The sequence below is a fragment of the Rhinoderma darwinii genome, assembly GCF_050947455.1.
Source record: "Rhinoderma darwinii isolate aRhiDar2 chromosome 2 unlocalized genomic scaffold, aRhiDar2.hap1 SUPER_2_unloc_31, whole genome shotgun sequence".
Lineage (NCBI taxonomy): Eukaryota > Metazoa > Chordata > Amphibia > Anura > Rhinodermatidae > Rhinoderma > Rhinoderma darwinii.
This window is the reverse complement of record NW_027461698.1, coordinates 563,007-587,085: the sequence shown is the minus strand read 5'-3', so window position 1 is coordinate 587,085 and position 24,079 is coordinate 563,007. Positions and strand designations below refer to the sequence as shown.

Genomic DNA, 24,079 nt, shown 5'->3' with positions numbered 1-24,079 from the left:
CCTGGGAGCCGGCTGTTGCAGTGTTGCCCTCTCAGGCAACACTGAGTGACTGACTGAGCCGCACCGTCTTATATAAAGTTCAGACGGAACTTTGCGCGTGTCATTGTGGAGACCTCAGGAGCCAGAGCCAGCTTTCTGACATCATAATGGGGCCTCAGAGATAAAAGCCTGGGCCCAGGCAGTGTTGGTCAGTGCTGCTCAGCAGGCAGCACTGGACTGGATTAAAGTTGATACAAGGTGTGAAAGGAGAAGGGGTGGCAGTGGGCATGCACTTACTGCTGCTGCTGCTGCTGCTGCCAGTGTTTGCACGGCAGGAGGGCATTTGGGCGTTGCCAGGAAGGCGTTTTTATGTCGATTCCTCCTCTTTCAGCACTGCATTGTGGTGCAAGCAAAAGAAGCAAATCCTGTCTTGCTTCCTCTCCGGCCTTTATTCACCTCCCGCTTAGTAGCTGTGAGTGTGTGTGAGCCTGCAGGGCCCCATGGAATTGCCTAGGAGTAGGCTGAATCGCTGCAAGGGGTGAACAGCAGTATTGGGCAGGCTCGGTCAACGCGCGGCCCGTTCGGGTTATCGCTTCTCGGCCTTTTGGCTAAGATCAAGTGTAGTATCTGTTCTTATCAGTTTAATATCTGATACGTCCCCTATCTGGGGACCATATATTAAATGGATTTTTAGAACAGGGAGATGGAAATAGAGCTTGCTCTGTCCACTCCACGCATTGACCTGGTATTGCAGTATTTCCAGGACCGGTGCACCCTTTCCTTATGTGTTTACTAAAATCAGATTCCAAAAGTGCTTTTTGTGTTTGCCATTGTTTTTGTCTTTCGGATGGGATCTCCCCTTTTAATCCCATTATTTCAACACCTGTTGGACAATGCATTTGTACAGTCATGTGTGATAATGAGCTAATTTATTAAATGCAATTAATTAATACATTGCCACCTCTTGTTTTGTGTCGTCTGTGTTTCTGTGTTTCCGGCATTTCACATTGGAACAGCTCATTCACCTTCCTTGTCTTCTCTCCGCCCTCCCTCCTAGGTAGGTTAAAGAGCTGCACCTGAGCCAGCCACTGATTGATGCAGCACCATAGTCAAATAGTGGAGTGAAGTAGGGGAACAGCAAACAGCCATTAAAGCAGCCAGCCCGCCCGCCCGTCACAATGGACCTACCTGTGTACACTAGATGGATGTGATGGAATGTACTGTGGTCCCTACATTTCAAGAAGAAGTAAGAATTGCAGTTGCAACAAACCCTTGCTTGCCTACAAAGAGAGCAGCAATTTGGATTTGTTACTATGTTACCTGGAAGAATAACAAACTGTGCAAGGATGGAGGTTGTAGGAGCAAGGAGAACAAGTTGTCTGTAAAGTTGGTGGATGCCTATTTTCCATTTTGCAGTCCCTTGTCTCCCTCTTGTGGCCTCCTGGAGGCAACTAGCTGTGCAAAAAAAAGACAGCCTGGGGGCCGGCTGTTGCAGTGTTGCCCTCTCAGGCAACACTGAGTGACTGACTGAGCCGCACCGTCTTATATAAAGTTCAGACGGAACTTTGCACGTGTCATAGTGGAGACCTCAGGAGCCAGAGCCAGCTTTCTGACATCATAATGGGGCCTCAGAGATAAAAGCCTGGGCCCAGGCAGTGTTGGTCAGTGCTGCTCAGCAGGCAGCACTGGACTGGATTAAAGCTGATACAAGGTGTGAAAGGAGAAGGGGTGGCAGTGGGCATGCACTTACTGCTGCTGCTGCTGCTGCTGCTGCTGCCAGTGTTTGCACGGCAGGAGGGCATTTGGGCGTTGCCAGGAAGGCGTTTTTATGTCGATTCCTCCTCTTTCAGCACTGCATTGTGGTGCAAGCAAAAGAAGCAAATCCTGTCTTGCTTCCTCTCCGGCCTTTATTCACCTCCCGCGTAGCTGTGAGTGTGTGTGAGCCTGCAGGGCCCCATGGAATTGCCTAGGAGTAGGCTGAATCGCTGCAAGGGGTGAACAGCAGTATTGGGCAGGCTCGGTCAACGCGCGGCCCGTTCGGGTTATCGCTTCTCGGCCTTTTGGCTAAGATCAAGTGTAGTATCTGTTCTTATCAGTTTAATATCTGATACGTCCCCTATCTGGGGACCATATATTAAATGGATTTTTAGAACAGGGAGATGGAAATACAGCTTGCTCTGTCCACTCCACGCATTGACCTGGTATTGCAGTATTTCCAGGACCGGTGCACCCTTTCCTTATGTGTTTACTAAAATCAGATTCCAAAAGTGCTTTTTGTGTTTGCCATTGTTTTTGTATTTCGGGTGGGATCTCCCCTTTTAATCCCATTATTTCAACACCTGTTGGACAATGCATTTGTACAGTCATGTGTGATAATGAGCTAATTTATTAAATGCAATTAATTAATACATTGCCACCTCTTGTTTTGTGTCGTCTGTGTTTCTGTGTTTCCGGCATTTCACATTGGAACAGCTCATTCACCTTCCTTGTCTTCTCTCCGCCCTCCCTCCTAGGTAGGTTAAAGAGCTGCACCTGAGCCAGCCACTGATTGATGCAGCACCATAGTCAAATAGTGGAGTGGAGTAGGGGAACAGCAAACAGCCATTAAAGCAGCCAGCCCGCCCGCCCGCCCGTCACAATGGACCTACCTGTGTACACTAGATGGATGTGATGGAATGTACTGTGGTCCCTACATTTCAAGAAGAAGTAAGAATTGCAGTTGCAACAAACCCTTGCTTGCCTACAAAGAGAGCAGCAATTTGGATTTGTTACTATGTTACCTGGAAGAATAACAAACTGTGCAAGGATGGAGGTTGTAGGAGCAAGGAGAACAAGTTGTCTGTAAAGTTGGTGGATGCCTATTTTCCATTTTGCAGTCCCTTGTCTCCCTCTTGTGGCCTCCTGGAGGCAACTAGCTGTGCAAAAAAAAGACAGCCTGGGGGCCGGCTGTTGCAGTGTTGCCCTCTCAGGCAACACTGAGTGACTGACTGAGCCGCACCGTCTTATATAAAGTTCAGACGGAACTTTGCACGTGTCATAGTGGAGACCTCAGGAGCCAGAGCCAGCTTTCTGACATCATAATGGGGCCTCAGAGATAAAAGCCTGGGCCCAGGCAGTGTTGGTCAGTGCTGCTCAGCAGGCAGCACTGGACTGGATTAAAGCTGATACAAGGTGTGAAAGGAGAAGGGGTGGCAGTGGGCATGCACTTACTGCTGCTGCTGCTGCTGCTGCCAGTGTTTGCATGGCAGGAGGGCATTTGGGCGTTGCCAGGAAGGCGTTTTTATGTCGATTCCTCCTCTTTCAGCACTGCATTGTGGTGCAAGCAAAAGAAGCAAATCCTGTCTTGCTTCCTCTCCGGCCTTTATTCACCTCCCGCTTAGTAGCTGTGAGTGTGTGTGAGCCTGCAGGGCCCCATGGAATTGCCTAGGAGTAGGCTGAATCGCTGCAAGGGGTGAACAGCAGTATTGGGCAGGCTCGGTCAACGCGCGGCCCGTTCGGGTTATCGCTTCTCGGCCTTTTGGCTAAGATCAAGTGTAGTATCTGTTCTTATCAGTTTAATATCTGATACGTCCCCTATCTGGGGACCATATATTAAATGGATTTTTAGAACAGGGAGATGGAAATAGAGCTTGCTCTGTCCACTCCACGCATTGACCTGGTATTGCAGTATTTCCAGGACCGGTGCACCCTTTCCTTATGTGTTTACTAAAATCAGATTCCAAAAGTGCTTTTTGTGTTTGCCATTGTTTTTGTCTTTCGGATGGGATCTCCCCTTTTAATCCCATTATTTCAACACCTGTTGGACAATGCATTTGTACAGTCATGTGTGATAATGAGCTAATTTATTAAATGCAATTAATTAATACATTGCCACCTCTTGTTTTGTGTCGTCTGTGTTTCTGTGTTTCCGGCATTTCACATTGGAACAGCTCATTCACCTTCCTTGTCTTCTCTCCGCCCTCCCTCCTAGGTAGGTTAAAGAGCTGCACCTGAGCCAGCCACTGATTGATGCAGCACCATAGTCAAATAGTGGAGTGGAGCAGGGGAACAGCAAACAGCCATTAAAGCAGCCAGCCCGCCCGCCCGTCACAATGGACCTACCTGTGTACACTAGATGGATGTGATGGAATGTACTGTGGTCCCTACATTTCAAGAAGAAGTAAGAATTGCAGTTGCAACAAACCCTTGCTTGCCTACAAAGAGAGCAGCAATTTGGATTTGTTATTATGTTACCTGGAAGAATAACAAACTGTGCAAGGATGGAGGTTGTAGGAGCAAGGAGAACAAGTTGTCTGTAAAGTTGGTGGATGCCTATTTTCCATTTTGCAGTCCCTTGTCTCCCTCTTGTGGCCTCCTGGAGGCAACTAGCTGTGCAAAAAAAAGACAGCCTGGGGGCCGGCTGTTGCAGTGTTGCCCTCTCAGGCAACACTGAGTGACTGACTGAGCCGCACCGTCTTATATAAAGTTCAGACGGAACTTTGCACGTGTCATAGTGGAGACCTCAGGAGCCAGAGCCAGCTTTCTGACATCATAATGGGGCCTCAGAGATAAAAGCCTGGGCCCAGGCAGTGTTGGTCAGTGCTGCTCAGCAGGCAGCACTGGACTGGATTAAAGCTGATACAAGGTGTGAAAGGAGAAGGGGTGGCAGTGGGCATGCACTTACTGCTGCTGCTGCTGCTGCTGCTGCCGCCAGTGTTTGCACGGCAGGAGGGCATTTGGGCGTTGCCAGGAAGGCGTTTTTATGTCGATTCCTCCTCTTTCAGCACTGCATTGTGGTGCAAGCAAAAGAAGCAAATCCTGTCTTGCTTCTTCTCCGGCCTTTATTCACCTCCCGCGTAGCTGTGAGTGTGTGTGAGCCTGCAGGGCCCCATGGAATTGCCTAGGAGTAGGCTGAATCGCTGCAAGGGGTGAACAGCAGTATTGGGCAGGCTCGGTCAACGCGCGGCCCGTTCGGGTTATCGCTTCTCGGCCTTTTGGCTAAGATCAAGTGTAGTATCTGTTCTTATCAGTTTAATATCTGATACGTCCCCTATCTGGGGACCATATATTAAATGGATTTTTAGAACAGGTAGATGGAAATAGAGCTTGCTCTGTCCACTCCACGCATTGACCTGGTATTGCAGTATTTCCAGGACCGGTGCACCCTTTCCTTATGTGTTTACTAAAATCAGATTCCAAAAGTGCTTTTTGTGTTTGCCATTGTTTTTGTCTTTCGGATGGGATCTCCCCTTTTAATCCCATTATTTCAACACCTGTTGGACAATGCATTTGTACAGTCATGTGTGATAATGAGCTAATTTATTAAATGCAATAAATTAATACATTGCCACCTCTTGTTTTGTGTCGTCTGTGTTTCTGCGTTTCCGGCATTTCACATTGGAACAGCTCATTCACCTTCCTTGTCTTCTCTCCGCCCTCCCTCCTAGGTAGGTTAAAGAGCTGCACCTGAGCCAGCCACTGATTGATGCAGCACCATAGTCAAATAGTGGAGTGGAGTAGGGGAACAGCAAACAGCCATTAAAGCAGCCAGCCCGCCCGCCCGCCCGCCCGTCACAATGGATTTACCTGTGTACACTAGATGGATGTGATGGAATGTACTGTGGTCCCTACATTTCAAGAAGAAGTAAGAACTGCAGTTGCAACAAACCCTTGCTTGCCTACAAAGAGAGCAGCAATTTGGATTTGTTACTATGTTACCTGGAAGAATAACAAACTGTGCAAGGATGGAGGTTGTAGGAGCAAGGAGAACAAGTTGTCTGTAAAGTTGGTGGATGCCTATTTTCCATTTTGCAGTCCCTTGTCTCCCTCTTGTGGCCTCCTGGAGGCAACTAGCTGTGCAAAAAAAAGACAGCCTGGGGGCCGGCTGTTGCAGTGTTGCCCTCTCAGGCAACACTGAGTGACTGACTGAGCCGCACCGTCTTATATAAAGTTCAGACGGAACTTTGCACGTGTCATAGTGGAGACCTCAGGAGCCAGAGCCAGCTTTCTGACATCATAATGGGGCCTCAGAGATAAAAGCCTGGGCCCAGGCAGTGTTGGTCAGTGCTGCTCAGCAGGCAGCACTGGACTGGATTAAAGCTGATACAAGGTGTGAAAGGAGAAGGGGTGGCAGTGGGCATGCACTTTCTGCTGCTGCTGCTGCTGCTGCTGCCAGTGTTTGCACGGCAGGAGGGCATTTGGGCGTTGCCAGGAAGGCGTTTTTATGTCGATTCCTCCTCTTTCAGCACTGCATTGTGGTGCAAGCAAAAGAAGCAAATCCTGTCTTGCTTCCTCTCCGGCCTTTATTCACCTCCCGCTTAGTAGCTGTGAGTGTGTGTGAGCCTGCAGGGCCCCATGGAATTGCCTAGGAGTAGGCTGAATCGCTGCAAGGGGTGAACAGCAGTATTGGGCAGGCTCGGTCAACGCGCGGCCCGTTCGGGTTATCGCTTCTCGGCCTTTTGGCTAAGATCAAGTGTAGTATCTGTTCTTATCAGTTTAATATCTGATACGTCCCCTATCTGGGGACCATATATTAAATGGATTTTTAGAACAGGGAGATGGAAATAGAGCTTGCTCTGTCCACTCCACGCATTGACCTGGTATTGCAGTATTTCCAGGACCGGTGCACCCTTTCCTTATGTGTTTACTAAAATCAGATTCCAAAAGTGCTTTTTGTGTTTGCCATTGTTTTTGTCTTTCGGATGGGATCTCCCCTTTTAATCCCATTATTTCAACACCTGTTGGACAATGCATTTGTACAGTCATGTGTGATAATGAGCTAATTTATTAAATGCAATTAATTAATACATTGCCACCTCTTGTTTTGTGTCGTCTGTGTTTCTGTGTTTCCGGCATTTCACATTGGAACAGCTCATTCACCTTCCTTGTCTTCTCTCCGCCCTCCCTCCTAGGTAGGTTAAAGAGCTGCACCTGAGCCAGCCACTGATTGATGCAGCACCATAGTCAAATAGTGGAGTGAAGTAGGGGAACAGCAAACAGCCATTAAAGCAGCCAGCCCGCCCGCCCGTCACAATGGACCTACCTGTGTACACTAGATGGATGTGATGGAATGTACTGTGGTCCCTACATTTCAAGAAGAAGTAAGAATTGCAGTTGCAACAAACCCTTGCTTGCCTACAAAGAGAGCAGCAATTTGGATTTGTTACTATGTTACCTGGAAGAATAACAAACTGTGCAAGGATGGAGGTTGTAGGAGCAAGGAGAACAAGTTGTCTGTAAAGTTGGTGGATGCCTATTTTCCATTTTGCAGTCCCTTGTCTCCCTCTTGTGGCCTCCTGGAGGCAACTAGCTGTGCAAAAAAAAGACAGCCTGGGGGCCGGCTGTTGCAGTGTTGCCCTCTCAGGCAACACTGAGTGACTGACTGAGCCGCACCGTCTTATATAAAGTTCAGACGGAACTTTGCACGTGTCATGGTGGAGACCTCAGGAGCCAGAGCCAGCTTTCTGACATCATAATGGGGCCTCAGAGATAAAAGCCTGGGCCCAGGCAGTGTTGGTCAGTGCTGCTCAGCAGGCAGCACTGGACTGGATTAAAGCTGATACAAGGTGTGAAAGGAGAAGGGGTGGCAGTGGGCATGCACTTACTGCTGCTGCTGCTGCTGCTGCTGCTGCCAGTGTTTGCACGGCAGGAGGGCATTTGGGCGTTGCCAGGAAGGCGTTTTTATGTCGATTCCTCCTCTTTCAGCACTGCATTGTGGTGCAAGCAAAAGAAGCAAATCCTGTCTTGCTTCCTCTCCGGCCTTTATTCACCTCCCGCGTAGCTGTGAGTGTGTGTGAGCCTGCAGGGCCCCATGGAATTGCCTAGGAGTAGGCTGAATCGCTGCAAGGGGTGAACAGCAGTATTGGGCAGGCTCGGTCAACGCGCGGCCCGTTCGGGTTATCGCTTCTCGGCCTTTTGGCTAAGATCAAGTGTAGTATCTGTTCTTATCAGTTTAATATCTGATACGTCCCCTATCTGGGGACCATATATTAAATGGATTTTTAGAACAGGGAGATGGAAATACAGCTTGCTCTGTCCACTCCACGCATTGACCTGGTATTGCAGTATTTCCAGGACCGGTGCACCCTTTCCTTATGTGTTTACTAAAATCAGATTCCAAAAGTGCTTTTTGTGTTTGCCATTGTTTTTGTATTTCGGGTGGGATCTCCCCTTTTAATCCCATTATTTCAACACCTGTTGGACAATGCATTTGTACAGTCATGTGTGATAATGAGCTAATTTATTAAATGCAATTAATTAATACATTGCCACCTCTTGTTTTGTGTCGTCTGTGTTTCTGTGTTTCCGGCATTTCACATTGGAACAGCTCATTCACCTTCCTTGTCTTCTCTCCGCCCTCCCTCCTAGGTAGGTTAAAGAGCTGCACCTGAGCCAGCCACTGATTGATGCAGCACCATAGTCAAATAGTGGAGTGGAGTAGGGGAACAGCAAACAGCCATTAAAGCAGCCAGCCCGCCCGCCCGCCCGTCACAATGGACCTACCTGTGTACACTAGATGGATGTGATGGAATGTACTGTGGTCCCTACATTTCAAGAAGAAGTAAGAATTGCAGTTGCAACAAACCCTTGCTTGCCTACAAAGAGAGCAGCAATTTGGATTTGTTACTATGTTACCTGGAAGAATAACAAACTGTGCAAGGATGGAGGTTGTAGGAGCAAGGAGAACAAGTTGTCTGTAAAGTTGGTGGATGCCTATTTTCCATTTTGCAGTCCCTTGTCTCCCTCTTGTGGCCTCCTGGAGGCAACTAGCTGTGCAAAAAAAAGACAGCCTGGGGGCCGGCTGTTGCAGTGTTGCCCTCTCAGGCAACACTGAGTGACTGACTGAGCCGCACCGTCTTATATAAAGTTCAGACGGAACTTTGCACGTGTCATAGTGGAGACCTCAGGAGCCAGAGCCAGCTTTCTGACATCATAATGGGGCCTCAGAGATAAAAGCCTGGGCCCAGGCAGTGTTGGTCAGTGCTGCTCAGCAGGCAGCACTGGACTGGATTAAAGCTGATACAAGGTGTGAAAGGAGAAGGGGTGGCAGTGGGCATGCACTTACTGCTGCTGCTGCTGCTGCTGCCGCCAGTGTTTGCACGGCAGGAGGGCATTTGGGCGTTGCCAGGAAGGCGTTTTTATGTCGATTCCTCCTCTTTCAGCACTGCATTGTGGTGCAAGCAAAAGAAGCAAATCCTGTCTTGCTTCTTCTCCGGCCTTTATTCACCTCCCGCGTAGCTGTGAGTGTGTGTGAGCCTGCAGGGCCCCATGGAATTGCCTAGGAGTAGGCTGAATCGCTGCAAGGGGTGAACAGCAGTATTGGGCAGGCTCGGTCAACGCGCGGCCCGTTCGGGTTATCGCTTCTCGGCCTTTTGGCTAAGATCAAGTGTAGTATCTGTTCTTATCAGTTTAATATCTGATACGTCCCCTATCTGGGGACCATATATTAAATGGATTTTTAGAACAGGTAGATGGAAATAGAGCTTGCTCTGTCCACTCCACGCATTGACCTGGTATTGCAGTATTTCCAGGACCGGTGCACCCTTTCCTTATGTGTTTACTAAAATCAGATTCCAAAAGTGCTTTTTGTGTTTGCCATTGTTTTTGTCTTTCGGATGGGATCTCCCCTTTTAATCCCATTATTTCAACACCTGTTGGACAATGCATTTGTACAGTCATGTGTGATAATGAGCTAATTTATTAAATGCAATAAATTAATACATTGCCACCTCTTGTTTTGTGTCGTCTGTGTTTCTGCGTTTCCGGCATTTCACATTGGAACAGCTCATTCACCTTCCTTGTCTTCTCTCCGCCCTCCCTCCTAGGTAGGTTAAAGAGCTGCACCTGAGCCAGCCACTGATTGATGCAGCACCATAGTCAAATAGTGGAGTGGAGTAGGGGAACAGCAAACAGCCATTAAAGCAGCCAGCCCGCCCGCCCGCCCGCCCGTCACAATGGATTTACCTGTGTACACTAGATGGATGTGATGGAATGTACTGTGGTCCCTACATTTCAAGAAGAAGTAAGAACTGCAGTTGCAACAAACCCTTGCTTGCCTACAAAGAGAGCAGCAATTTGGATTTGTTACTATGTTACCTGGAAGAATAACAAACTGTGCAAGGATGGAGGTTGTAGGAGCAAGGAGAACAAGTTGTCTGTAAAGTTGGTGGATGCCTATTTTCCATTTTGCAGTCCCTTGTCTCCCTCTTGTGGCCTCCTGGAGGCAACTAGCTGTGCAAAAAAAAGACAGCCTGGGGGCCGGCTGTTGCAGTGTTGCCCTCTCAGGCAACACTGAGTGACTGACTGAGCCGCACCGTCTTATATAAAGTTCAGACGGAACTTTGCACGTGTCATAGTGGAGACCTCAGGAGCCAGAGCCAGCTTTCTGACATCATAATGGGGCCTCAGAGATAAAAGCCTGGGCCCAGGCAGTGTTGGTCAGTGCTGCTCAGCAGGCAGCACTGGACTGGATTAAAGCTGATACAAGGTGTGAAAGGAGAAGGGGTGGCAGTGGGCATGCACTTTCTGCTGCTGCTGCTGCTGCTGCTGCCAGTGTTTGCACGGCAGGAGGGCATTTGGGCGTTGCCAGGAAGGCGTTTTTATGTCGATTCCTCCTCTTTCAGCACTGCATTGTGGTGCAAGCAAAAGAAGCAAATCCTGTCTTGCTTCCTCTCCGGCCTTTATTCACCTCCCGCTTAGTAGCTGTGAGTGTGTGTGAGCCTGCAGGGCCCCATGGAATTGCCTAGGAGTAGGCTGAATCGCTGCAAGGGGTGAACAGCAGTATTGGGCAGGCTCGGTCAACGCGCGGCCCGTTCGGGTTATCGCTTCTCGGCCTTTTGGCTAAGATCAAGTGTAGTATCTGTTCTTATCAGTTTAATATCTGATACGTCCCCTATCTGGGGACCATATATTAAATGGATTTTTAGAACAGGGAGATGGAAATAGAGCTTGCTCTGTCCACTCCACGCATTGACCTGGTATTGTAGTATTTCCAGGACCGGTGCACCCTTTCCTTATGTGTTTACTAAAATCAGATCCCAAAAGTGCTTTTTGTGTTTGCCATTGTTTTTGTCTTTCGGATGGGATCTCCCCTTTTAATCCCATTATTTCAACACCTGTTGGACAATGCATTTGTACAGTCATGTGTGATAATGAGCTAATTTATTAAATGCAATTAATTAATACATTGCCACCTCTTGTTTTGTGTCGTCTGTGTTTCTGTGTTTCCGGCATTTCACATTGGAACAGCTCATTCACCTTCCTTGTCTTCTCTCCGCCCTCCCTCCTAGGTAGGTTAAAGAGCTGCACCTGAGCCAGCCACTGATTGATGCAGCACCATAGTCAAATAGTGGAGTGGAGTAGGGGAACAGCAAACAGCCATTAAAGCAGCCAGCCCGCCCGCCCGCCCGTCACAATGGACCTACCTGTGTACACTAGATGGATGTGATGGAATGTACTGTGGTCCCTACATTTCAAGAAGAAGTAAGAATTGCAGTTGCAACAAACCCTTGCTTGCCTACAAAGAGAGCAGCAATTTGGATTTGTTACTATGTTACCTGGAAGAATAACAAACTGTGCAAGGATGGAGGTTGTAGGAGCAAGGAGAACAAGTTGTCTGTAAAGTTGGTGGATGCCTATTTTCCATTTTGCAGTCCCTTGTCTCCCTCTTGTGGCCTCCTGGAGGCAACTAGCTGTGCAAAAAAAAGACAGCCTGGGGGCCGGCTGTTGCAGTGTTGCCCTCTCAGGCAACACTGAGTGACTGACTGAGCCGCACCGTCTTATATAAAGTTCAGACGGAACTTTGCACGTGTCATAGTGGAGACCTCAGGAGCCAGAGCCAGCTTTCTGACATCATAATGGGGCCTCAGAGATAAAAGCCTGGGCCCAGGCAGTGTTGGTCAGTGCTGCTCAGCAGGCAGCACTGGACTGGATTAAAGCTGATACAAGGTGTGAAAGGAGAAGGGGTGGCAGTGGGCATGCACTTACTGCTGCTGCTGCTGCTGCTGCTGCCGCCAGTGTTTGCACGGCAGGAGGGCATTTGGGCGTTGCCAGGAAGGCGTTTTTATGTCGATTCCTCCTCTTTCAGCACTGCATTGTGGTGCAAGCAAAAGAAGCAAATCCTGTCTTGCTTCTTCTCCGGCCTTTATTCACCTCCCGCGTAGCTGTGAGTGTGTGTGAGCCTGCAGGGCCCCATGGAATTGCCTAGGAGTAGGCTGAATCGCTGCAAGGGGTGAACAGCAGTATTGGGCAGGCTCGGTCAACGCGCGGCCCGTTCGGGTTATCGCTTCTCGGCCTTTTGGCTAAGGTCAAGTGTAGTATCTGTTCTTATCAGTTTAATATCTGATACGTCCCCTATCTGGGGACCATATATTAAATGGATTTTTAGAACAGGGAGATGGAAATAGAGCTTGCTCTGTCCACTCCACGCATTGACCTGGTATTGCAGTATTTCCAGGACCGGTGCACCCTTTCCTTATGTGTTTACTAAAATCAGATTCCAAAAGTGCTTTTTGTGTTTGCCATTGTTTTTGTCTTTCGGATGGGATCTCCCCTTTTAATCCCATTATTTCAACACCTGTTGGACAATGCATTTGTACAGTCATGTGTGATAATGAGCTAATTTATTAAATGCAATAAATTAATACATTGCCACCTCTTGTTTTGTGTCGTCTGTGTTTCTGTGTTTCCGGCATTTCACATTGGAACAGCTCATTCACCTTCCTTGTCTTCTCTCCGCCCTCCCTCCTAGGTAGGTTAAAGAGCTGCACCTGAGCCAGCCACTGATTGATGCAGCACCATAGTCAAATAGTGGAGTGGAGTAGGGGAACAGCAAACAGCCATTAAAGCAGCCAGCCCGCCCGCCCGTCACAATGGACCTACCTGTGTACACTAGATGGATGTGATGGAATGTACTGTGGTCCCTACATTTCAAGAAGAAGTAAGAATTGCAGTTGCAACAAACCCTTGCTTGCCTACAAAGAGAGCAGCAATTTGGATTTGTTACTATGTTACCTGGAAGAATAACAAACTGTGCAAGGATGGAGGTTGTAGGAGCAAGGAGAACAAGTTGTCTGTAAAGTTGGTGGATGCCTATTTTCCATTTTGCAGTCCCTTGTCTCCCTCTTGTGGCCTCCTGGAGGCAACTAGCTGTGCAAAAAAAAGACAGCCTGGGGGCCGGCTGTTGCAGTGTTGCCCTCTCAGGCAACACTGAGTGACTGACTGAGCCGCACCGTCTTATATAAAGTTCAGACGGAACTTTGCACGTGTCATAGTGGAGACCTCAGGAGCCAGAGCCAGCTTTCTGACATCATAATGGGGCCTCAGAGATAAAAGCCTGGGCCCAGGCAGTGTTGGTCAGTGCTGCTCAGCAGGCAGCACTGGACTGGATTAAAGCTGATACAAGGTGTGAAAGTAGAAGGGGTGGCAGTGGGCATGCACTTACTGCTGCTGCTGCTGCTGCTGCTACTGCTGCCGCCAGTGTTTGCACGGCAGGAGGGCATTTGGGCGTTGCCAGGAAGGCGTTTTTATGTCGATTCCTCCTCTTTCAGCACTGCATTGTGGTGCAAGCAAAAGAAGCAAATCCTGTCTTGCTTCCTCTCCGGCCTTTATTCACCTCCCGCTTAGTAGCTGTGAGTGTGTGTGAGCCTGCAGGGCCCCATGGAATTGCCTAGGAGTAGGCTGAATCGCTGCAAGGGGTGAACAGCAGTATTGGGCAGGCTCGGTCAACGCGCGGCCCGTTCGGGTTATCGCTTCTCGGCCTTTTGGCTAAGATCAAGTGTAGTATCTGTTCTTATCAGTTTAATATCTGATACGTTCCCTATCTGGGGACCATATATTAAATGGATTTTTAGAACAGGGAGATGGAAATAGAGCTTGCTCTGTCCACTCCACGCATTGACCTGGTATTGCAGTATTTCCAGGACCGGTGCACACTTTCCTTATGTGTTTACTAAAATCAGATTCCAAAAGTGCTTTTTATGTTTGCCATTGTTTTTGTCTTTCGGATGGGATCTCCCCTTTTAATCCCATTATTTCAACACCTGTTGGACAATGCATTTGTACAGTCATGTGTGATAATGAGCTAATTTATTAAATGCAATTAATTAATACATTGCCACCTCTTGTTTTGTGTCGTCTGTGTTTCTGTGTTTCCGGCATTTCACATTGGAACAGCTCATTCACCTTCCTTGTCTTCTCTCCGCCCTCCCTCCTAGGTAGGTTAAAGAGCTGCACCTGAGCCAGCCACTGATTGATGCAGCACCATAGTCAAATAGTGGAGTGGAGTACGGGAACAGCAAACAGCCATTAAAGCAGCCAGCCCGCCCGCCCGCCCGCCCGCCCGTCACAATGGACCTACCTGTGTACACTAGATGGATGTGATGGAATGTACTGTGGTCCCTACATTTCAAGAAGAAGTAAGAATTGCAGTTGCAACAAACCCTTGCTTGCCTACAAAGAGAGCAGCAATTTGGATTTGTTACTATGTTACCTGGAAGAATAACAAACTGTGCAAGGATGGAGGTTGTAGGAGCAAGGACAACAAGTTGTCTGTAAAGTTGGTGGATGCCTATTTTCCATTTTGCAGTCCCTTGTCTCCCTCTTGTGGCCTCCTGGAGGCAACTAGCTGTGCAAAAAAAAGACAGCCTGGGGGCCGGCTGTTGCAGTGTTGCCCTCTCAGGCAACACTGAGTGACTGACTGAGCCGCACCGTCTTATATAAAGTTCAGACGGAACTTTGCACATGTCATAGTGGAGACCTCAGGAGCCAGAGCCAGCTTTCTGACATCATAATGGGGCCTCAGAGATAAAAGCCTGGGCCCAGGCAGTGTTGGTCAGTGCTGCTCAGCAGGCAGCACTGGACTGGATTAAAGCTGATACAAGGTGTGAAAGGAGAAGGGGTGGCAGTGGGCATGCACTTACTGCTGCTGCTGCTGCTGCCAGTGTTTGCACGGCAGGAGGGCATTTGGGCGTTGCCAGGAAGGCGTTTTTATGTCGATTCCTCCTCTTTCAGCACTGCATTGTGGTGCAAGCAAAAGAAGCAAAACGCGCGGCACGTTCGGGTTATCGCTTCTCGGCCTTTTGGCTAAGATCAAGTGTAGTATCTGTTCTTATCAGTTTAATATCTGATACGTCCCCTATCTGGGGACCATATATTAAATGGATTTTTAGAACAGGGAGATGGAAATAGAGCTTGCTCTGTCCACTCCACGCATTGACCTGGTATTGCAGTATTTCCAGGACCGGTGCACACTTTCCTTATGTGTTTACTAAAATCAGATTCCAAAAGTGCTTTTTGTGTTTGCCATTGTTTTTGTCTTTCGGATGGGATCTCCCCTTTTAATCCCATTATTTCAACACCTGTTGGACAATGCATTTGTACAGTCATGTGTGATAATGAGCTAATTTATTAAATGCAATTAATTAATACATTGCCACCTCTTGTTTTGTGTCGTCTGTGTTTCTGTGTTTCCGGCATTTCACATTGGAACAGCTCATTCACCTTCCTTGTCTTCTCTCCGCCCTCCCTCCTAGGTAGGTTAAAGAGCTGCACCTGAGCCAGCCACTGATTGATGCAGCACCATAGTCAAATAGTGGAGTGGATTAGGGGAACAGCAAACAGCCATTAAAGCAGCCAGGCCGCCCGCCCGCCCGCCCGTCACAATGGACCTACCTGTGTACACTAGATGGATGTGATGGAATGTACTGTGGTCCCTACATTTCAAGAAGAAGTAAGAATTGCAGTTGCAACAAACCCTTGCTTGCCTACAAAGAGAGCAGCAATTTGGATTTGTTACTATGTTACCTGGAAGAATAACAAACTGTGCAAGGATGGAGGTTGTAGGAGCAAGGAGAACAAGTTGTCTGTAAAGTTGGTGGATGCCTATTTTCCATTTTGCAGTCCCTTGTCTCCCTCTTGTGGCCTCCTGGAGGCAACTAGCTGTGCAAAAAAAGACAGCCTGGGGGCCGGCTGTTGCAGTGTTGCCCTCTCAGGCAACACTGAGTGACTGACTGAGCCGCACCGTCTTATATAAAGTTCAGACGGAACTTTGCACGTGTCATAGTGGAGACCTCAGGAGCCAGAGCCAGCTTTCTGACATCATAATGGGGCCTCAGAGATAAAAGCCTGGGCCCAGGCAGTGTTGGTCAGTGCTGCTCAGCAGGCAGCACTGGACTGGATTAAAGCTGATACAAGGTGTGAAAGGAGAAGGGGTGGCAGTGGGCATGCACTTACTGCTGCTGCTGCTGCTGCTGCCAGTGTTTGCACGGCAGGAGGGCATTTGGGCGTTGCCAGGATGGCGTTTTTATGTCGATTCCTCCTCTTTCAGCACTGCATTGTGGTGCAAGCAAAAGAAGCAAAACGCGCGGCACGTTCGGGTTATCGCTTCTCGGCCTTTTGGCTAAGATCAAGTGTAGTATCTATTCTTATCAGTTTAATATCTGATACGTCCCCTATCTGGGGACCATATATTAAATGGATTTTTAGAACAGGGAGATGGAAATAGAGCTTGCTCTGTCCACTCCACGCATTGACCTGGTATTGCAGTATTTCCAGGACCGGTGCACCCTTTCCTTATGTGTTTACTAAAATCAGATTCCAAAAGTGCTTTTTGTGTTTGCCATTGTTTTTGTCTTTCGGATGGGATCTCCCCTTTTAATCCCATTATTTCAACACCTGTTGGACAATGCATTTGTACAGTCATGTGTGATAATGAGCTAATTTATTAAATGCAATTAATTAATTAATACATTGACACCTCTTGTTTTGTGTCGTCTGTGTTTCTGTGTTTCCGGCATTTCACATTGGAACAGCTCATTCACCTTCCTTGTCTTCTCTCCGCCCTCCCTCCTAGGTAGGTTAAAGAGCTGCACCTGAGCCAGCCACTGATTGATGCAGCACCATAGTCAAATAGTGGAGTGGAGTAGGGGAACAGCAAACAGCCATTAAAGCAGCCAGCCCGCCCGCCCGCCCGTCACAATGGACCTACCTGTGTACACTAGATGGATGTGATGGAATGTACTGTGGTCCCTACATTTCAAGAAGAAGTAAGAATTGCAGTTGCAACAAACCCTTGCTTGCCTACAAAGAGAGCAGCAATTTGGATTTGTTACTATGTTACCTGGAAGAATAACAAACTGTGCAAGGATGGAGGTTGTAGGAGCAAGGAGAACAAGTTGTCTGTAAAGTTGGTGGATGCCTATTTTCCATTTTGCAGTCCCTTGTCTCCCTCTTGTGGCCTCCTGGAGGCAACTAGCTGTGCAAAAAAAAGACAGCCTGGGGGCCGGCTGTTGCAGTGTTGCCCTCTCAGGCAACACTGAGTGACTGACTGAGCCGCACCGTCTTATATAAAGTTCAGACGGAACTTTGCACGTGTCATAGTGGAGACCTCAGGAGCCAGAGCCAGCTTTCTGACATCATAATGGGGCCTCAGAGATAAAAGCCTGGGCCCAGGCAGTGTTGGTCAGTGCTGCTCAGCAGGCAGCACTGGACTGGATTAAAGCTGATACAAGGTGTGAAAGTAGAAGGGGTGGCAGTGGGCATGCACTTACTGCTGCTGCTGCTGCTGCTGCTGCTGCTACTGCTGCCGCCAGTGTTTGCACGGCAGGAGGGCATTTGGGCGTTGCCAGGAAGGCGTTTTTATGTCGATTCCTCCTCTTTCAGCACTGCATTGTGGTGCAAGCAAAAGAAGCAAATCCTGTCTTGCTTCCTCTCCGGCCTTTATTCACCTCCCGCTTAGTAGCTGTGAGTGTGTGTGAGCCTGCAGGGCCCCATGGAATTGCCTAGGAGTAGGCTGAATCGCTGCAAGGGGTGAACAGCAGTATTGGGCAGGCTCGGTCAACGCGCGGCCCGTTCGGGTTATCGCTTCTCGGCCTTTTGGCTAAGATCAAGTGTAGTATCTGTTCTTATCAGTTTAATATCTGATACGTCCCCTATCTGGGGACCATATATTAAATGGATTTTTAGAACAGGGAGATGGAAATAGAGCTTGCTCTGTCCACTCCACGCATTGACCTGGTATTGCAGTATTTCCAGGACCGGTGCACACTTTCCTTATGTGTTTACTAAAATCAGATTCCAAAAGTGCTTTTTATGTTTGCCATTGTTTTTGTCTTTCGGATGGGATCTCCCCTTTTAATCCCATTATTTCAACACCTGTTGGACAATGCATTTGTACAGTCATGTGTGATAATGAGCTAATTTATTAAATGCAATTAATTAATACATTGCCACCTCTTGTTTTGTGTCGTCTGTGTTTCTGTGTTTCCGGCATTTCACATTGGAACAGCTCATTCACCTTCCTTGTCTTCTCTCCGCCCTCCCTCCTAGGTAGGTTAAAGAGCTGCACCTGAGCCAGCCACTGATTGATGCAGCACCATAGTCAAATAGTGGAGTGGAGTAGGGGAACAGCAAACAGCCATTAAAGCAGCCAGCCCGCCCGCCCGCCCGCCCGCCCGTCACAATGGACCTACCTGTGTACACTAGATGGATGTGATGGAATGTACTGTGGTCCCTACATTTCAAGAAGAAGTAAGAATTGCAGTTGCAACAAACCCTTGCTTGCCTACAAAGAGAGCAGCAATTTGGATTTGTTACTATGTTACCTGGAAGAATAACAAACTGTGCAAGGATGGAGGTTGTAGGAGCAAGGACAACAAGTTGTCTGTAAAGTTGGTGGATGCCTATTTTCCATTTTGCAGTCCCTTGTCTCCCTCTTGTGGCCTCCTGGAGGCAACTAGCTGTGCAAAAAAAAGACAGCCTGGGGGCCGGCTGTTGCAGTGTTGCCCTCTCAGGCAACACTGAGTGACTGACTGAGCCGCACCGTCTTATATAAAGTTCAGACGGAACTTTGCACATGTCATAGTGGAGACCTCAGGAGCCAGAGCCAGCTTTCTGACATCATAATGGGGCCTCAGAGATAAAAGCCTGGGCCCAGGCAGTGTTGGTCAGTGCTGCTCAGCAGGCAGCACTGGACTGGATTAAAGCTGATACAAGGTGTGAAAGGAGAAGGGGTGGCAGTGGGCATGCACTTACTGCTGCTGCTGCTGCTGCTGCTGCTGCTGCTGCTGCTGCCAGTGTTTGCACGGCAGGAGGGCATTTGGGCGTTGCCAGGAAGGCGTTTTTATGTCGATTCCTCCTCTTTCAGCACTGCATTGTGGTGCAAGCAAAAGAAGCAAATCCTGTCTTGCTTCCTCTCCGGCCTTTATTCACCTCCCGCTTAGTAGCTGTGAGTGTGTGTGAGCCTGCAGGGCCCCATGGAATTGCCTAGGAGTAGGCTGAATCGCTGCAAGGGGTGAACAGCAGTATTGGGCAGGCTCGGTCAACGCGCGGCCCGTTCGGGTTATCGCTTCTCGGCCTTTTGGCTAAGATCAAGTGTAGTATCTGTTCTTATCAGTTTAATATCTGATACGTCCCCTATCTGGGGACCATATATTAAATGGATTTTTAGAACAGGGAGATGGAAATAGAGCTTGCTCTGTCCACTCCACGCATTGACCTGGTATTGCAGTATTTCCAGGACCGGTGCACCCTTTCCTTATGTGTTTACTAAAATCAGATTCCAAAAGTGCTTTTTGTGTTTGCCATTGTTTTTGTCTTTCGGATGGGATCTCCCCTTTTAATCCCATTATTTCAACACCTGTTGGACAATGCATTTGTACAGTCATGTGTGATAATGAGCTAATTTATTAAATGCAATTAATTAATACATTGCCACCTCTTGTTTTGTGTCGTCTGTGTTTCTGTGTTTCCGGCATTTCACATTGGAACAGCTCATTCACCTTCCTTGTCTTCTCTCCGCCCTCCCTCCTAGGTAGGTTAAAGAGCTGCACCTGAGCCAGCCACTGATTGATGCAGCACCATAGTCAAATAGTGGAGTGGAGTAGGGGAACAGCAAACAGCCATTAAAGCAGCCAGCCCGCCCGCCCGCCCGCCCGCCCGTCACAATGGACCTACCTGTGTACACTAGATGGATGTGATGGAATGTACTGTGGTCCCTACATTTCAAGAAGAAGTAAGAATTGCAGTTGCAACAAACCCTTGCTTGCCTACAAAGAGAGCAGCAATTTGGATTTGTTACTATGTTACCTGGAAGAATAACAAACTGTGCAAGGATGGAGGTTGTAGGAGCAAGGAGAACAAGTTGTCTGTAAAGTTGGTGGATGCCTATTTTCCATTTTGCAGTCCCTTGTCTCCCTCTTGTGGCCTCCTGGAGGCAACTAGCTGTGCAAAAAAAAGACAGCCTGGGGGCCGGCTGTTGCAGTGTTGCCCTCTCAGGCAACACTGAGTGACTGACTGAGCCGCACCGTCTTATATAAAGTTCAGACGGAACTTTGCACGTGTCATAGTGGAGACCTCAGGAGCCAGAGCCAGCTTTCTGACATCATAATGGGGCCTCAGAGATAAAAGCCTGGGCCCAGGCAGTGTTGGTCAGTGCTGCTCAGCAGGCAGCACTGGACTGGATTAAAGCTGATACAAGGTGTGAAAGGAGAAGGGGTGGCAGTGGGCATGCACTTACTGCTGCTGCTGCTGCTGCTGCTGCCAGTGTTTGCACGGCAGGAGGGCATTTGGGCGTTGCCAGGAAGGCGTTTTTATGTCGATTCCTCCTCTTTCAGCACTGCATTGTGGTGCAAGCAAAAGAAGTAAAACGCGCGACACGTTCGGGTTATCGCTTCTCGGCCTTTTGGCTAAGATCAAGTGTAGTATCTGTTCTTATCAGTTTAATATCTGATACGTCCCCTATCTGGGGACCATATATTAAATGGATTTTTAGAACAGGGAGATGGAAATAGAGCTTGCTCTGTCCACTCCACGCATTGACCTGGTATTGCAGTATTTCCAGGACCGGTGCACCCTTTCCTTATGTGTTTACTAAAATCAGATTCCAAAAGTGCTTTTTGTGTTTGCCATTGTTTTTGTCTTTCGGATGGGATCTCCCCTTTTAATCCCATTATTTCAACACCTGTTGGACAATGCATTTGTACAGTCATGTGTGATAATGAGCTAATTTATTAAATACAATTAATTAATACATTGCCACCTCTTGTTTTGTGTCGTCTGTTTTTCTGTGTTTCCGGCATTTCACATTGGAACAGCTCATTCACCTTCCTTGTCTTCTCTCCGCCCTCCCTCCTAGGTAGGTTAAAGAGCTGCACCTGAGCCAGCCACTGATTGATGCAGCACCATAGTCAAATAGTGGAGTGGAGTAGGGGAACAGCAAACAGCCATTAAAGCAGCCAGCCCGCCCGCCCGCCCGCCCGCCCGTCACAATGGACCTACCTGTGTACACTAGATGGATGTGGTGGAATGTACTGTGGTCCCTACATTTCAAGAAGAAGTAAGAATTGCAGTTGCAACAAACCCTTGCTTGCCTACAAAGAGAGCAGCAATTTGGATTTGTTACTATGTTACCTGGAAGAATAACAAACTGTGCAAGGATGGAGGTTGTAGGAGCAAGGAGAACAAGTTGTCTGTAAAGTTGGTGGATGCCTATTTTCCATTTTGCTGTCCCTTGTCTCCCTCTTGTGGCCTCCTGGAGGCAACTAGCTGTGCAAAAAAAAGACAGCCTGGGGGCCGGCTGTTGCAGTGTTGCCCTCTCAGGCAACACTGAGTGACTGACTGAGCCGCACCGTCTTATATAAAGTTCAGACGGAACTTTGCACGTGTCATAGTGGAGACCTCAGGAGCCAGAGCCAGCTTTCTGACATCATAATGGGGCCTCAGAGATAAAAGCCTGGGCCCAGGCAGTGTTGGTCAGTGCTGCTCAGCAGGCAGCACTGGACTGGATTAAAGCTGATACAAGGTGTGAAAGGAGAAGGGGTGGCAGTGGGCATGCACTTACTGCTGCTGCTGCTGCTGCTGCTGCCAGTGTTTGCACGGCAGGAGGGCATTTGGGCGTTGCCAGGAAGGCGTTTTTATGTCGATTCCTCCTCTTTCAGCACTGCATTGTGGTGCAAGCAAAAGAAGCAAAACGCGCGGCACGTTCGGGTTATCGCTTGTCGGCCTTTTGGCTAAGATGAAGTGTAGTATCTGTTCTTATCAGTTTAATATCTGATACGTCCCCTATCTGGGGACCATATATTAAATGGATTTTTAGAACAGGGAGATGGAAATAGAGCTTGCTCTGTCCACTCCACGCATTGACCTGGTATTGCAGTATTTCCAGGACCGGTGCACCCTTTCCTTATGTGTTTACTAAAATCAGATTCCAAAAGTGCTTTTTGTGTTTGCCATTGTTTTTGTCTTTCGGATGGGATCTCCCCTTTTAATCCCATTATTTCAACACCTGTTGGACAATGCATTTGTACAGTCATGTGTGATAATGAGCTAATTTATTAAATACAATTAATTAATACATTGCCACCTCTTGTTTTGTGTCGTCTGTTTTTCTGTGTTTCCGGCATTTCACATTGGAACAGCTCATTCACCTTCCTTGTCTTCTCTCCGCCCTCCCTCCTAGGTAGGTTAAAGAGCTGCACCTGAGCCAGCCACTGATTGATGCAGCACCATAGTCAAATAGTGGAGTGGAGTAGGGGAACAGCAAACAACCATTAAAGCAGCCAGCCCGCCCGCCCGCCCGCCCGTCACAATGGACCTACCTGTGTACACTAGATGGATGTAATGGAATGTACTGTGGTCCCTACATTTCAAGAAGAAGTAAGAATTGCAGTTGCAACAAACCCTTGCTTGCCTACAAAGAGAGCAGCAATTTGGATTTGTTACTATGTTACCTGGAAGAATAACAAACTGTGCAAGGATGGAGGTTGTAGGAGCAAGGAGAACAAGTTGTCTGTAAAGTTGGTGGATGCCTATTTTCCATTTTGCTGTCCCTTGTCTCCCTCTTGTGGCCTCCTGGAGGCAACTAGCTGTGCAAAAAAAAGACAGCCTGGGGGCCGGCTGTTGCAGTGTTGCCCTCTCAGGCAACACTGAGTGACTGACTGAGCCGCACCGTCTTATATAAAGTTCAGACGGAACTTTGCACGTGTCATAGTGGAGACCTCAGGAGCCAGAGCCAGCTTTCTGACATCATAATGGGGCCTCAGAGATAAAAGCCTGGGCCACGGCAGTGTTGGTCAGTGCTGCTCAGCAGGCAGCACTGGACTGGATTAAAGCTGATACAAGGTGTGAAAGGAGAAGGGGTGGCAGTGGGCATGCACTTACTGCTGCTGCTGCTGCTGCTGCCAGTGTTTGCACGGCAGGAGGGCATTTGGGCGTTGCCAGGAAGGCGTTTTTATGTCGATTCCTCCTCTTTCAGCACTGCATTGTGGTGCAAGCAAAAGAAGTAAAACGCGCGGCACGTTCGGGTTATCGCTTCTCGGCCTTTTGGCTAAGATCAAGTGTAGTATCTGTTCTTATCAGTTTAATATCTGATACGTCCCCTATCTGGGGACCATATATTAAATGGATTTTTAGAACAGGGAGATGGAAATAGAGCTTGCTCTGTCCACTCCACGCATTGACCTGGTATTGCAGTATTTCCAGGACCGGTGCACCCTTTCCTTATGTGTTTACTAAAATCAGATTCCAAAAGTGCTTTTTGTGTTTGCCATTATTTTTGTCTTTCGGATGGGATCTCCCCTTTTAATCCCATTATTTCAACACCTGTTGGACAATGCATTTGTACAGTCATGTTTGATAATGAGCTAATTTATTAAATGCAATTAATTAATACATTGCCACCTCTTGTTTTGTGTCGTCTGTGTTTCTGTGTTTCCGGCATTTCACATTGGAACAGCTCATTCACCTTCCTTGTCTTCTCTCCGCCCTCCCTCCTAGGTAGGTTAAAGAGCTGCACCTGAGCCAGCCACTGATTGATGCAGCACCATAGTCAAATAGTGGAGTGGAGTAGGGGAACAGCAAACAGCCATTAAAGCAGCCAGCCCGCCCGCCCGCCCGCCCGCCCGTCACAATGGACCTACCTGTGTACACTAGATGGATGTGATGGAATGTACTGTGGTCCCTACATTTCAAGAAGAAGTAAGAATTGCAGTTGCAACAAACCCTTGCTTGCCTACAAAGAGAGCAGCAATTTGGATTTGTTACTATGTTACCTGGAAGAATAACAAACTGTGCAAGGATGGAGGTTGTAGGAGCAAGGAGAACAAGTTGTCTGTAAAGTTGGTGGATG

General features: G+C 48.2%; 17 non-coding genes across 17 annotated transcripts; all 17 read left to right on the top strand.

Annotated features, from left to right (window-relative positions):
* Positions 1 to 567: 567 nt before the first annotated feature.
* On the top strand, positions 568 to 758 carry LOC142677206 (U2 spliceosomal RNA). Its single transcript, XR_012852248.1, has one exon. It is a non-coding gene; the product is annotated as a U2 spliceosomal RNA (small nuclear RNA).
* A 1,265-nt stretch (positions 759 to 2,023) lies between these two features.
* Positions 2,024 to 2,214, top strand: LOC142677463 (U2 spliceosomal RNA). Its single transcript, XR_012852480.1, has one exon. It is a non-coding gene; the product is annotated as a U2 spliceosomal RNA (small nuclear RNA).
* A 1,266-nt stretch (positions 2,215 to 3,480) lies between these two features.
* LOC142677205 (U2 spliceosomal RNA) lies at positions 3,481 to 3,671 on the top strand. The gene has a single exon (XR_012852247.1). It is a non-coding gene; the product is annotated as a U2 spliceosomal RNA (small nuclear RNA).
* A 1,265-nt stretch (positions 3,672 to 4,936) lies between these two features.
* On the top strand, positions 4,937 to 5,127 carry LOC142677482 (U2 spliceosomal RNA). The gene has a single exon (XR_012852497.1). It is a non-coding gene; the product is annotated as a U2 spliceosomal RNA (small nuclear RNA).
* A 1,273-nt stretch (positions 5,128 to 6,400) lies between these two features.
* On the top strand, positions 6,401 to 6,591 carry LOC142677203 (U2 spliceosomal RNA). Its single transcript, XR_012852246.1, has one exon. It is a non-coding gene; the product is annotated as a U2 spliceosomal RNA (small nuclear RNA).
* Positions 6,592 to 7,856: 1,265 nt separating this feature from the next.
* On the top strand, positions 7,857 to 8,047 carry LOC142677462 (U2 spliceosomal RNA). Its single transcript, XR_012852479.1, has one exon. It is a non-coding gene; the product is annotated as a U2 spliceosomal RNA (small nuclear RNA).
* Positions 8,048 to 9,313: 1,266 nt separating this feature from the next.
* Positions 9,314 to 9,504, top strand: LOC142677480 (U2 spliceosomal RNA). The gene has a single exon (XR_012852496.1). It is a non-coding gene; the product is annotated as a U2 spliceosomal RNA (small nuclear RNA).
* Positions 9,505 to 10,777: 1,273 nt separating this feature from the next.
* LOC142677429 (U2 spliceosomal RNA) lies at positions 10,778 to 10,968 on the top strand. The gene has a single exon (XR_012852449.1). It is a non-coding gene; the product is annotated as a U2 spliceosomal RNA (small nuclear RNA).
* Positions 10,969 to 12,237: 1,269 nt separating this feature from the next.
* Positions 12,238 to 12,428, top strand: LOC142677504 (U2 spliceosomal RNA). The gene has a single exon (XR_012852517.1). It is a non-coding gene; the product is annotated as a U2 spliceosomal RNA (small nuclear RNA).
* A 1,274-nt stretch (positions 12,429 to 13,702) lies between these two features.
* On the top strand, positions 13,703 to 13,893 carry LOC142677434 (U2 spliceosomal RNA). Its single transcript, XR_012852454.1, has one exon. It is a non-coding gene; the product is annotated as a U2 spliceosomal RNA (small nuclear RNA).
* Positions 13,894 to 15,019: 1,126 nt separating this feature from the next.
* Positions 15,020 to 15,210, top strand: LOC142677402 (U2 spliceosomal RNA). Its single transcript, XR_012852426.1, has one exon. It is a non-coding gene; the product is annotated as a U2 spliceosomal RNA (small nuclear RNA).
* Positions 15,211 to 16,334: 1,124 nt separating this feature from the next.
* LOC142677496 (U2 spliceosomal RNA) lies at positions 16,335 to 16,525 on the top strand. The gene has a single exon (XR_012852510.1). It is a non-coding gene; the product is annotated as a U2 spliceosomal RNA (small nuclear RNA).
* A 1,288-nt stretch (positions 16,526 to 17,813) lies between these two features.
* Positions 17,814 to 18,004, top strand: LOC142677401 (U2 spliceosomal RNA). Its single transcript, XR_012852425.1, has one exon. It is a non-coding gene; the product is annotated as a U2 spliceosomal RNA (small nuclear RNA).
* Positions 18,005 to 19,296: 1,292 nt separating this feature from the next.
* Positions 19,297 to 19,487, top strand: LOC142677201 (U2 spliceosomal RNA). Its single transcript, XR_012852244.1, has one exon. It is a non-coding gene; the product is annotated as a U2 spliceosomal RNA (small nuclear RNA).
* Positions 19,488 to 20,619: 1,132 nt separating this feature from the next.
* Positions 20,620 to 20,810, top strand: LOC142677200 (U2 spliceosomal RNA). Its single transcript, XR_012852243.1, has one exon. It is a non-coding gene; the product is annotated as a U2 spliceosomal RNA (small nuclear RNA).
* A 1,132-nt stretch (positions 20,811 to 21,942) lies between these two features.
* LOC142677548 (U2 spliceosomal RNA) lies at positions 21,943 to 22,133 on the top strand. The gene has a single exon (XR_012852557.1). It is a non-coding gene; the product is annotated as a U2 spliceosomal RNA (small nuclear RNA).
* A 1,125-nt stretch (positions 22,134 to 23,258) lies between these two features.
* On the top strand, positions 23,259 to 23,449 carry LOC142677199 (U2 spliceosomal RNA). The gene has a single exon (XR_012852242.1). It is a non-coding gene; the product is annotated as a U2 spliceosomal RNA (small nuclear RNA).
* Positions 23,450 to 24,079: the final 630 nt, after the last annotated feature.